The sequence below is a fragment of the Heliangelus exortis genome, chromosome Z (assembly GCF_036169615.1).
Source record: "Heliangelus exortis chromosome Z, bHelExo1.hap1, whole genome shotgun sequence".
Taxonomy (NCBI): Eukaryota; Metazoa; Chordata; class Aves; order Apodiformes; family Trochilidae; genus Heliangelus; species Heliangelus exortis.
This window is the reverse complement of record NC_092454.1, coordinates 20,625,236-20,639,029: the sequence shown is the minus strand read 5'-3', so window position 1 is coordinate 20,639,029 and position 13,794 is coordinate 20,625,236. Positions and strand designations below refer to the sequence as shown.

Genomic DNA, 13,794 nt, shown 5'->3' with positions numbered 1-13,794 from the left:
AAAAAAAAAAAAGAGAAGGGGAAAAAAAAAAAAAAGAAGAAAAAAAAAGGCATGAGGGGGGTAAAAGGAGGGGGAAGGAAAGAAAGACACTTGGTTCACTTTCATATACACCGTCTGAAAAGAGTTCCACTCAGAATCACTAGAAATGCCTTTTGCTGCATTATTATTTTTGGCTTAAATTATTTTTGGCCACACATAACACTCAAAAAACTAGTTCTGTTGAATATTATTTTCTTACGTAACCAAATAGCTGTCTAATTTATTATTCTTAATTTATCTACCAGCTGTAAGAGTATTCAGGTCTCAGTTCTCTGGCTACAGAAGTTCACCAAATGGGAAGTTCCCAAAGACAGACATAGTGAAGGGAGAAGAGAGGAAAAAAAAGGGGTGTCTTAATTACAACCCTTGATAAAGTAGTTTCTGCAGAAGCTGTATGTGAAGTTTCTTTTTAGTTAGTGCCTCTAGAAAAGTAAGGCAAGGACACGTTGTTTTTCAAATTTTTTTAAAGTCAAGACAAATATGCTAATTTAGACAAAGTACCTCTTTGTCATAATAACAATAAAACAAACAAAAAAATGACACAGCACTTAATACCCTGCCTGATAATACCTGAGTAAGATGATCAGCCAGGGAAAGCAGCTAGTACACACATGGTGTTTATGAGGAGTTTGAGCTCCTTGACTGTAACTCTCTGCCCATCAACAGACAAACATACCACCTGTAATTGCAAAGGGGCTGCTACTACATTGTTTTAGCTATTTTAGATCCATGTTGGTGTTTTGTCACCAAAAACTTCAACTGACATTGTACTGAATTACTACTACTGCATCAGTACAGGTGGTAAGACCTGTACAAAACTGAACCATCACCTGATAAAACACAAATGGAAAAAACCCATGCTGTGTGTGTACCAGTACTGCAGTACTGCTCTATATCTTTTTTAAATTACAGTGAACACTTATGCTACACAGTATTTCTTAGTGGATACATAACTGGGTAGGTTTCCCTTCAGTTTACAGGGGAAGAGCCTCCCTCTCTAAACTGCATCTAGGTTTCTTTCATTATGAGTCATGATCACCAGGGACTTTGAGGTTCAAGAGCGAGGAGCACTGCACCTTGAAAAAACAAGCTCTGAAAAAGAGAAGTGAAACAACAAATACAAGGAAAACTATCCACGATTAAACACCAGTGAAAACCAACATCACAACCAAGACTCCTTCTTCTACACTAATTCATAGATTTAGTAACAAAGCATTTATTTTCCTTATATAGACATTTTAGTAAAATCCACAACTTTGAAGTTTAATCTATCTCTGCACATCAAATTAAACCTCTAGCAGTCAATTTCAGAAGCAAGTATTATGTTAACTTTTATGTGGTGTCTAGTTGCAAAAATACAGAACTTCTCTCATGGCTCAAACCCAATATAATTATAATTCAATAATATAATTTCTATTCAATACACAGCAATACTTAGGAAGCTTGAAAGATCCAGACTCCTGTTTTGTATGGTCTGTGTTGCATTCATCTAGACAGAGTAATTTTCTATAGCTCAAGAGGAAATCCCAGATAGTGTTGGCTGGAACTAGAGGTGTAAAACTTGTCTGATTCATGGAGGCAACCCAGAAGCTTCCTGGTAGTCACACTACGGTATGACTACTGTCTGGATGTCTCAGACAGAACTTACGGCATCACTGTAGTATGCACTGTGCAGCAGGAGAAATGAAATTTTATAATCTCCAATAGACACGACAGGAACAGGACAGTGGAAAAAGCAACACAGAGTGACTCTTCCAGAATCATGCAGCACCTCAGCATTACAGAATAAATTCTGACTCTTAAAACCCTGAACACTGACTGAGTGATGTCTCAAATAAATTTAAAAATGTGTTTTCCATACTAGTACATCTGGGATTTTTTGGTTCTGCTTAAGACTTGGACCCAGTACTATCTGAAAATTAAGTTTTTGAACTAGTCCTGCCTTGAACAAACAAGTTTTTCTTTTTTAATAGTTTCAAATTTTTTTATCTCCAGTCTGCTGACTGCTATCTCATTTGTCTTCAGTAGCAACAGCAGGTAGCTACACTGATGCCACCTGCAATATCATGCACTATTGGAAGTGGAAGAAAAGAGAGAAGGGCTTCCCTTGAGGTTTTTTTCTATTCCCCCTCCTTCATGAAACTGTTAATAACTCCATTCCACCATGTTTTTGTATTTCAACTCAAAATGGAGTCCTGCAACATGTATCTCTAATTGACAGCAGGATTAGACTGTTTCACACAAGACTGAGAGACAACTGCCTACTGAACACTGCCACAAAAGAGCTGCGAATTTACTAGTGAAGATAAGAAGCAACAAGACTGGCTATAGGAGGAAAAGCAGTCCTTAAAAAAATGAATTAAAAAAGCAAGGGAGCATCTTAGCATTTATCCAGGTAGCCCAGAAGAATCTACAATCAACAGATCTCATAAAATCCTCTAAAAACCAGCAACTTACTATATTTACCTATATTGCCAGTAGGACCAATACTGAAACATGTTTTCTGTCACTCTTTTGCAGCCTGAATACTTTCCAGATACAATAATTTTTGCATTTGTTTCATAATAATGCAGGACCATAGATCCACACTGAATCTGATGATGGAGCTGGAGAACATCACCCAGATAGCAATCAAATTCAAAACCAGGTTAATTTCATTACTTTTTAGCTGAAAGCTTAACCCCTAAAAATCCTCAAGATACTTTTCTATGGCATTTTTCCTCTTAAACTGGAAAGAAAAAAAAAAAAAAAAAAAGAGAGAGCAGGTGCTGCGATGGCACCGTGGTGCTGCCGGGACAGGCCGCGGAAGGGCCTCCGATGGTGGAATACACATACCGCCTTCCAAAATCCTCCAGCCCTGAAACCCATTTTTCAAGCAGTTTTCATGGTCTCATCTGCAGCACTAAAAACGAAATAAAAGAGCAGCACTTGCGGCGAGGGAGGCGGAGCCACACGCTTGATTTTTTTGAGTTGAACGGCAGCTTAGCCTTTAACCGTAAGCCCTGACGTGACAGTGCGGGACAAAGAAGGGCACGGACAACGGCAGGAAGGTCGCAGGAGTCAGGCGGGGCAGGGGTGCGGGGGGCAGCGGAGATATCGGGAGGCAGCGGGCGCTGTCCGCGGCGGGGCGGTGGAGGCCCGGCTACTCCCCACTCTCCCCCCCGCTGCCCCTAGGCTGAACCGCCCGCCCTGACGTCAGCTGGCGGCGGCGGCTGCATTCCTCAACAGTGCAGACAAACCCACTGGTGGGAAGCTTAGAAAGCCCTCAGCTGTAGTGAAGAAAGCAGGGGCTTGGCCGGGAGCCAGACTACTGAGCTCAGCATTTTGTCATCCACTTCCTTTTTACTTAACAGCTTGCATAATGCCTCGGCCCCTTCTACCTTTAACCCCTTCACCACCCGCGAAAGTTGACTCGCGTCTGGCAGCCAGACTGTAAGGAAGAACATCCCAGTGGGGTGACTGCCGGACAAGGGCTATGGACGGGAGGGTCTGCAGAGACGGGCTGCTTCATCAACTCGCCCATTCAGGCAACTGCCCAGTCTTCTGGCACTAATTCCAGCTGCTCTGCCCAGCCAGTCGGGGGACAAACACGGAGAGGCTGCCGTAACAAAGGAGCTGCTGTCACATTAACTCCTCAAGACTGTGTGTGGCAAAAAGAACTCCCCCCAAGAACCACAGAGCAGATGCAAGTTGGGCAGTTACATTCACAGACAGATCACCGTAATTTCCTCTGGTTCTGCCCAAGTCCATGTGTTGACAACCAAAGACAAAGGCCGTATTTACAGAAGCTTCGATTCTGACCACATTTTTATATATGATACTTGTACATGAATCCTGGAAGTTCCACTGGTCATGAAGATGGATCCACACAGAGAACCCAATAGACTGCCACTGGCATTGCAGTGGGGTTGGGTTCAGAGATCAGGGTGAAAATAGAAGATGCAACTCTTGTCACACTGAGCTGTCCATCCAAGTCAACCAGAGGTGGGAAGGAGGCTAGACAAATGATTACAATAATGTCTGCAAGTCTGAAGAAAACAAGGGAAGTTTTCTGAAGCTTCCATGTAGCCTTCACTTCCACATTTCACTTTATGTAGCCCTTCTACTTGTGACACTATGTAGTTCCTATTATAGAGCTGTGAAGAAAATTCTGTGTAGTAAATTGCTTCCCACCACCCCGGCAATGCCATTTTGAGACTCTCTGAAAACCACCAGTCATTTTTAGATTTCTCTGTCCAGACTGTGGTGCCATTACAGCCACTGGACTATTTATGCTCAAACTCTCCCCCATCAAATGTACATCAGTTAGTTGTTTTGCAGCTAACACCAAGAATAACAAGCAAAGACTGCTTCATCATCCCCAAACCTCTTCTTTAAAATACATTTTTAAGAGTTTAACTTAACTCAAATTAGTTTAGCACTGAAGTGTAAGTGTCACAAACAGCATGCAACAAATTCCCAGATACTCACAGCTACCCATTTTTTTAACGTTCTTTCAACAGAGTTCTATTCTATACCACCCAATTTAGCTCTGGTTTCCTGAGCCCATGCCATAAAAAAATACTTCACAAGCACATATAGGTTTTGTCCTTTTACATGAACATCTAAGAAGCATACACTCCCTCAGCCAGCAAGGGGCATTAATTTTAAAACAGTGATTGACCTAAGACTTAATAACATTCTATTTTAATAAAATTTTTTATTTTGACTGTCAGCATCACCTCAGTACCATACCATTACAGACATTACAAGAAATTTGAGAAATGTCACTGTAAAATCACAAATCATTTTTGGCTCAGCCAGCAAGTAGATTCTTGGCAATGTGCAACACTGTCACAAAAATATTATTCACAAAGTGCAGGAAAGCATTTTACAGATGCTTAGTTTTAATCAGCTGTTTCCATATTTCCACTACCATTTACAACACAAGTAATCACATTCCTATATCCAGGTCATGACTGAAGTCCTTTGGAAAAAAAAAAAAATCTACAATCTTCCTGAAGAGCAGCAAGCAAGGTTTTTGGGAAGGACTCAAGTTTACCTTTTTTTAAAATTATAAACCATACTTCTTAAAATGGATGTTCATGTTTTTAATCAGAAAATCAAGTTCTGATTTTTAAAAAGCAAACAAAACAGAAAGGTAACTAAGCATTCCCCAGAACATAACATTGTTCAAGGACTGTTAAAGCAAAGCAAAAGATTTGACTTCTTAACCATATTCTTTCCACAAATTTTCATTTGAAAAAGAGCATAATATTGAACTCTGCTCCTAAACTGAATAAGCAGGTAGAAAAGCAAGGATGTCTCTTCCCTCACACTTTCTCCATGCCATCTATGCAGTCTAAAGTTTGGTCTCTCCAGCCTCCTGTTACCAACACCATTACACACTGCAGAAGCTGCAACTGCAAGGACTTGCCAGCACTTAAGCTTTATAATGTTCTAAGACTGCAAGATATGTGGCATATGCAGTTTTATTATTTGATGTCCTTTATGGTATCACTTAACAAATACCTAATGTTTCTACAAGTCCTTTCACATCAAGTGTTATAAATCTTGAACATATTGCATTGTGGTCATAGCTGGACAAGTTGAAAAGTTAACTACAAGGAAAAGCATTTTCTCTGAATGCATAACGGACACCAGTATCTAAATTAATGGAAAGAATCAGTTCAGTGCCTTCCACACTTACTTCAGTAGAAGTTCCATGTAGCTACTATAACCACCATGACATATATATTTTAAAGGCAAGATTTTATCAGCATATATAGTAACAAAAAATATCCAGCACACTAGAGATGACTTCATACTTGCTGTGGAGGCCGTAACTTTTGGTTTACTTGACATTTACAAATTTGGTCTCTGCTTTAAAAAAGGGAGCTCTGTATTTCTTTTACATTTAAAACATAATTGAGCTGGAAAAGATTTGTTGCTACACCTGATCCACTCTATCACTGCAGTGTACAATTCACAGGCTTATAAAGACATTAATCTTCCTGAAATACTACTAATAATGCCAGTTCCATAAACTGACTAAAATATTCCATTGGGTAAATGACAGCAGCATTAATGTGTTTTCAGTTGTTGAGATTCCACCTTCTTAGTTTTACATATCCAGTGCAAACTATTAAAAAACAGCTTCCTATGCAACTGACCCCTTTCTTCTGTTCCAGAAATGGTCTAAATCACCTTTGTTGTTAGAACACAAGTTCATCAAAAATTTATATCTAAATGTTAAGAAACATTTGGTACATTTCCTTTTTAGACTACATTGTGCTACAGAATTGAAATTGACAATTACTTATAGATGTAGAAGTGGAAAGATACTTGTCCTGATTTGGGCCAGGACAGAACTTATTTTCTCTGTTCTCATTTTTCTTTGAGACAAGTCTCTTCTAAATAGCTGTACTTGGTGAAATTAACAGCAAATTTATCAGTCTGCTTCTAGGACTGATGACGTATGATGTTTATAGTTACAGTGGAAGGATGGTACGCAGAACCAAGGCCACTGCTCAGTTCTGAGGAACATCTTATGCTCCAGAAAGAGAAAGGGAGTAAAGGGGTCATACCTGCAATCCTCCTTTAGGGAGGAGCGGACAAGACAGGTGACCAAAATTGACCAAATAGATAATTCTATCCCATACACATCATACTCAGTACAAATTCGAGGGATCACGGGGGTCAAGGCCCTTTACCCTCCACTTTCATCCTTCCCTTCAGCCCTTCTTTCCCTGTTCCTGTTTGCTTCAGCATCCTGGGAGGATTCCGTCCATCTGTTTGCCTGTGATCCCAGTCCATACTTCCTGAATCTGTGTTACTGCCTCCAGCTCCCATCTGCTGCTGACTCAAGGAGCCCAGCCTGGACTTTTCCAGGGCTACCCTGCAGCCTCAGTGGTGACGTGAATGTTTCTGTGGGAAAGGGGGGAGGAATGTGGTATTGCTTTTCTTGTGTATTTGTATATACTTAGTTATTTTTCCTTTTTTTTATCATTACTGTTTCATTAAAGCTCTGTAGTTAAGTTTCCAAATTGTAAGTCTCTCTCTCCTTTCTTTATCAGGGAGGGGTGGGGGATCAGAGTTATAGTTAATTGCCAGCCCAGTGTTAAACCATGACAACATTTTAAATTAAATTTTTACTTTCCCCCTTGTATATAGCACTTTCTCAGGGTGATTCTAGGTAGCACTCTCACTGAGAATGCTTTCCTTTGAGTGGTTCTTACCATATTGTTGTCCTGAAAAGCTTAGCCTGCTATCCAGTGTGCAAGAAGCTGACCCACACAGAGAATCAAGATACTTGCTTTAATGTCCAGTTTCACACAGAAAAGGGATAAGGGATCAGGCTTACAACTCAAAGGATGGGTGCTGACTACTTGGGACACCTCATTCCTTAATTCTTGCCAATTTAGTCTTATGAAAGCTCTGTTTTTATTCTGTGTCCTTTTTTTTCTCCTATGTGATTTTTCACAAAAATTTCACTTCAATTAATAAGTGACATCAATATCACCATTACAATTATCTCAGTAGTCCTCAAAACAAAAAAGGTTATAAACATTCGCCAAGAATTATGTGCTGTTTCTGGGTCCTCTCAGGGATTTCAGAACAGGAATATGTAGGTATACAGGCCATTACAATGCTAGCAGCATTTAGTATCACAAAGTTTGTGTGTCACTACCAGCTTACCATCTGAAAAAGCTGAACATCTCCATAATAGCTCAGGCAGATGCTGCCATCTTCAGAAGCCTTCCTAGAATAATCTCATTCTTAAATTTATCAGTGTTTTCTACTTGCAATTGGACTTTTCACAATTAAAATAGTGAAGTTTTAACTTGTGTCTACTTTTAGGCACTTGGTTTTGGTATTAAGAATCTCTTCTTAGCTACAGAAGACACTTTGAAAACCTGTAGAACTTTACAAGATGCAAAGAGCTACAGAATTTAAAAATTATCTCCTAGGGGGTTATTATTATTTTAAGCCTTCTTATTTCAGAAGTTAAAGATTTTTGACCACTTTGATGCAACACTGTAATTATGTACCTATTTAGCCTGTGAAACTACAAATTCACATCTTCTCATCACTCTTCCTCTTCACACCTGCTACACCCTTTTGCAACATAATTTAAGAATAAATTTTTCAGAGGCAGGACTAACTGGTAACATGAGTTTTCACAAGACCCAAACATGACAAAATAATAAACACTGTGCACTGGAGTACAGGTAGGCAGAGGTGACAGGGTAGTACTGGTGTGGTAGTGTGCACAAGCTCTGAAGAAATCCTTCAGTCATCTGCAAACATATCCTCTATTCAAAGCAAACAAAACAACTCTACGAACGCTAAGCAAATCGTTCACTCTTTTTAAGATAGGCAAGTATGATTATAAAAAGCTTCTAAGCGTGAACAGAAGACAAAATCCAGAAACGAAAAATTTCTCTAGCACATGAACAAAGATGAAGACAAGAAAAAGTACAATTCAGGATAATGATCAGTCAGTTAGAATTTCCATTTCAAGAGAAAAGCTAAGGCAGCTCTTCTAACCAATAAGCATCTTCATTTTTATTGCAGTTAAATGTAATTTGCTAGCCATGCAACTACTTTTAAAGACAAACACCAGTGCTAAACTGCACCCATTTCAAATTTTGCAACTCTTATCTTTCATTTATTTTCCACCTGTGAGCTCTGCATTGTCAAAAAATCTTGTTGCCATTTCTACAATCCTGTGTTCCATTCATAAAAGGCCTAAAAAAAGGGTGATTCAAATTTGTACTTTACAGTACATTGCATTGCTTTGTACATTGCAGTCTGTACTGCAATGGATAGTTAAATGAGTACAGAGTGGTTTCAAGCAGCTGTTACTACCTTGCACTGTGGTGTATCAAAGCTTTGAGCACCAGGCTATTTCATGAACTCTACACCAAAGAATTAATGGATGCAATATGCTGCAAAGGGAATATCTTTCTTTCCACTTTCTCAGACAGCTTTGATATATTTCAGTAAGGAGGGCAGCATACATTCCTGTTTTTCAGCAACCAGGCCTAAATCTGGCTAGGAGAAATTAGACACTGCAGATGCAAAGGGGACTCCTTGCTCCTCACACAAAGATTTGCTGTTTTAGCATCAACACAGATTAGAAGAAAGGAGGCAATTAAGTATTTCATTAATGACTTATGATTAGGATTGGGAAATCCATAGCACCTCAGGCTAGCATGCCTACAGGCATGACCTCATGTCCATTACTTTCAGTAATGCAGTAGAAGTAACAGAAGTTACATAGGACTGTACCAGACATTTGACGTTTCTTTTTATCCCCTACGTTTTCCTCTAAAGTTTCATTAAGACTCCTTGCTGTGGTCTGAACTGATTGGAATCATGAAATGGACTCAGCTAGTAGGAAAAAAAAGCATAACAGAAAATCCCCACCACACCGAAAAAAACAAGCCACCTTTCACTGGCTAAGTTCCCTGATGCATATCACCACACCAGGCCACATACATAACAAAAAGCCCGCAAGTAAAGGAGTAGGGCAAAGACAGAAAAAAGCAGCAGAAAGTAACTCCAGCACATACCAACACTGCAAGAAGTGAATATGAAACCACAGCCTAAATCACACTTAATCAGGCACTGAGTTCCCCCACTGGCTACAGCAAATGGTAAAACATATTTGCAAACATTTAACCCATCTCAGGAATAATTTTTCTAGTTTAAAAATGTAAATTTTAAATCAAAAATGGCTAAACAAAAAAATGCAACAGCTTGCACACAAAGACAGTGGGCACACATACACCAATAGTATTTGTCCTCTCCCTACAGTACTTAGTACTTTCAAACTAAAAAAAAAGCCACAAACAAGCAAACAAACAAAAAACAACAACAAAAACAACATAAAACCAAACAAAAACCCCAAAACCTACATGTCTGTTAAGCTGCTGTCATGACAGCAAAACATCAGTCCCCAGTATTTTTAAATTCTCACTACTACTTTAGCTAACAAGCCACCACAGCCAAACACTCATGACTCAGCAGGAAACTTTCACAAGCACCCAGAATACATAAAACTGTGCGCAGTGCCATTTCAAGCTAAAGACTCTGTGTTTCATTATGTTTAAATTATATCTTGCTAGTTACTTTCTCTTAGAGCAGCCTTGCAAACTTCTAGCAAGGGTTAAACATGTTTTCTCAAAGTGTCAAGCCCCCAAAAGAAGAGGCATGAACCTGTTTACATAACATACTGGAATTTACTATTTTATTTTTCAGCCCTTACAGAAAACGGTTCTTGTTCAAACTCTTGTGTTTTCTGCCTACAACATTACCATTCATAATAAAATGCAATAATCTAAAAACAAGCATCATCAGCTAATTAGAACGGCAGCTCTAGCAGCTGAAGGAGTATCACCACAGGGTACAAGCAAAATGTAAAATGCAAATGACCACGTAGTAGGATGGGAAAGAATTGGCAACACTCCTGCCTTGCACCCAGGCAGAAAAGCCAGTTGTTACAACTGCAATATTGCCGAGACAAAATATAATAAAACTAAATGAACAAACAGGAATGCCAAGTGCATTGAAACACTGCAGTGTAACTGCTCAGGGCAAAACTAAGAGGCATTCGTGACCCACAGTTACCCCAACAAATGCCTAAAAAGTGGGTAATGTCATATTTACTATCTAAGAAAAGCTATCATTACAGAGGACAAAAAAATTTGAGAGACTAGTAAAGTGTCAAACTTGCCGGATGCATAAGCATAGCAACAACAACACGTACAGTGGTAATGTTCAGTTAGCAGCAAAGCCTGCAGCCTCTAATTCTATTTACAGAATACTGGGGGTGAGGGTGCATTTGTATCCTGATGCAGTAAAAGATTTTTGTCCCCAAGTTAAGAATAAGATGTATAAACCAGAAAGCACTGTCCTAGGTCATGACAACCATGGAGTTTGATCCAGACTGCCTTTATAAAGGAGGAGTCTCTCCAAGAAGATGAGAGTGAAGACGAAAGCAGATTAGCAGCCAACTAACCTCTTAATAGCTGCCTGGAAACTTCCCAACAGAAAATTACAAAAAACTTTGAAAAACTGAAAAGTAGAAACCAACCCAACCCTGTTCTCATCTTCGCCAAAGATCTTTAGGGAAGAAAATGGTACCCACGGAATACCTGTTTGAGAACCGTTGTTGAAGAAAAGACTCCAAAAGTTTTAATACAAAGAACTTGGCAACAATGAAATACAAACACTTCCATAGAACTTCCTTCTTCATGTTCCCAAACCACCATGTTTCTCAAGGACTAAGTCATAATGAAAAATCTCTACTTCAGACCCTTTAGATTCATTGCTGTTACTACATGGAATGCAACTTTTAAAAATAATTTTTACAAAGAACAGTCTTTCAAGTCTCTTAATTAGGTGGTGGTAGCTACCTAAGATTTCATCTGAAAACCTGATACCATACTTAGTCACCATGCAACAACATAAATTATAACATGTAAGCTGAAGCTATGCCAAAACTCCTACTGAGAATTCACTCGATGTCTCATGTTCCAAGGCATCTGGCTTTTGATGGAAGGGACAGCCTCAGTAATTATGGTATGAAGTGAAGACATGAATGGTTTACAGGTGAAACCAAAGTATTTACCTAATTGCTGTCACAGACTTGGTTGAAGCAACATCTACTTCTGAGCTAGGAAACAGTTCCCTAAGTTACACAATCTTCTCCCTCCAGGATGATGCTGGCTAGAACAAGAGCATCATTTCTCTTTCTGTCAAATGAAATAGGCTATGTATGTAGGACATACTGGGGTATTTGCAGTCCAGTTTCTCCTGTTGCTTCACTACTGCTGCATGGAATACAAGCTGGGAAAGAAATACTGCTTCATCCTGGCTGCCTCATGACACGTGGTCTACTCTCTCAACAAAATAATTCCTTAATCTAAAGACAATGAAGAAAAGACATTCTCCACTCCAGCAAAACAGAAGCATATATGCTCAGCAGTACTTGACTCTCACACAGTCAGCAGACACCAGTTAGCCCAAACCATCCACTCTTCATTACTGAGAAAAGGTTCTGAAGCACAAACAGCCAGAGCTAACAGCCTGCTGACAGCCTCTGTTGATGAGAACTCCCCCATCACTGTAATCTTGACAAAACAGACCAGGAAACTGATTAAAGTATGCAGAACTTCTAAAGAAGATCCCAAGCATGTCACTCAGCCATTCTGATCTCCAGTGACAGGGAACGGTAGAGGCAGAGGACTAGAACAGGAGTCAAGATAATTTTCCCTGTTAGGAAAAAACAACAAAACCTAAAACAAAAAAACCCCAAAAACCCTGCCCACATATTTGCACCAACAGCCCTATCAAACCAAGTTTCTAAGACTCAAATAACTTTGCTTTTTGGACTGAAATAATCTATTTGCTTTTTCTGGCTAGGTATCTGAGCAAACATTCTCTTCAGTCCCTAAATTCCATTACTATGTCACTTTACTTGGGGACATGAAAAGCTCTGAGCTCTCCCTAATTACATCTTACTTGGAATAATCTAATTTAGTCTAGGGCTCCCTTGTACTTATACTTTTTTTTTTTTTTTTTTTTAACTAACTGATGATTAAAATAACTGTCCACAAGATGTACAGCAAACTTTTTGTGGGGACTGGTGAAACAAATACTTTGCTAAACACATACATGGTATGAAGGGAAAATGAATTAGCAAATCTTGCTTATCACTGATGTTAATGATTATTAGTGCTCTGTCTGTACTTGAAATACTTTTCTGTGTCTAGAATGATGTTGAACACTTTAAATTTTTACCTAGTTACACATATTCAGTGATCCATTATGCAACATACAAACTTACCTTTAATTACCATGAAATTTTCTGTATTATATTCAAGGTCAATCCCATGTCTTCTTTAACTTAATTTTTAAACATTGTCTTAAAAGCAACAGTAATATTTCTGCAGTGTATTCCAAACAAAACACTGAGTTAAGACCTATAATCTCTACCATGGCCTTTTCCTGAATGTCTATCCCCACCTGCTGCAAGGTGTCCTCAAGAGCAGATATGAAGGCTAGAGCTTTACAGATTCCAAGTCAGCTTAGGTCCACCTAAATGAATGACAATTAGGTTGTGGCTATGACTTCATCCTCACATATACAGAGGTAATTGCTGAAAATCACTGAGGTTTTCCACCAAGTTCCACTCAGTTCAAGAAGGACAGGGAAGTGCTTGAAAGAGTCCAGCGCAGAGCTACTAAGATGATTAAGGGAGTGGAACATCTCCCTTATGAGGAAAGGCTGAGGGAGCTGGGTCTCTTTAGTTTGGAGAAAAGGAGACTGAGGGGTGACCTCATCAATGTTTTCAAATATGTAAGGGGTGAGTGTCAGGGAGATGGAGTTAGGCTTTTCTCAGTGGTGACCAGTGATAGGACAAGGGGTAATGGGTGTAAATTGGAGCATAGGAGGTTCAAGTTGAATATCAGAAAAAATTTTTTTACTGTAAGGGTGACGGAGCCCTGGAACAGGCTGCCCAGGGGGGTTATGGAGTCTCCTTCACTGGAGACATTCAAAACCCGCCTGGACACGTTCCTAGGCGATGTACTCTAGGGGGCCCTGCTCTGGCAGGGGGGGTTGGACTAGATGATCTTTCGAGGTCCCTTCCAACCCCTAGGATTCTATGATTCTATGATTCTATGATTCCTTTGAAAGCTAGCTTCTGAATTGAACTGCAAGCAGGAAACCCAACCTTTCTTTAGAGAAGGGAAGAAAAGTCACCAG

At 39.5% G+C, this 13,794-nt stretch overlaps 1 protein-coding gene and 1 long non-coding RNA gene across 3 annotated transcripts in view; one reads left to right on the top strand and one right to left on the bottom strand.

The window, feature by feature from the left end:
- Positions 1 to 13,794, bottom strand: part of ZSWIM6 (zinc finger SWIM-type containing 6) — a 124,953-nt gene that overhangs the window by 89,436 nt on the left and 21,723 nt on the right. The gene's annotated exons all lie outside the window — the stretch shown is intronic.
- LOC139790102 (uncharacterized) lies at positions 3,083 to 4,613 on the top strand. The gene is made up of 2 exons (XR_011723387.1): positions 3,083 to 3,814; positions 3,898 to 4,613. It is a non-coding gene; the product is annotated as an uncharacterized lncRNA (long non-coding RNA).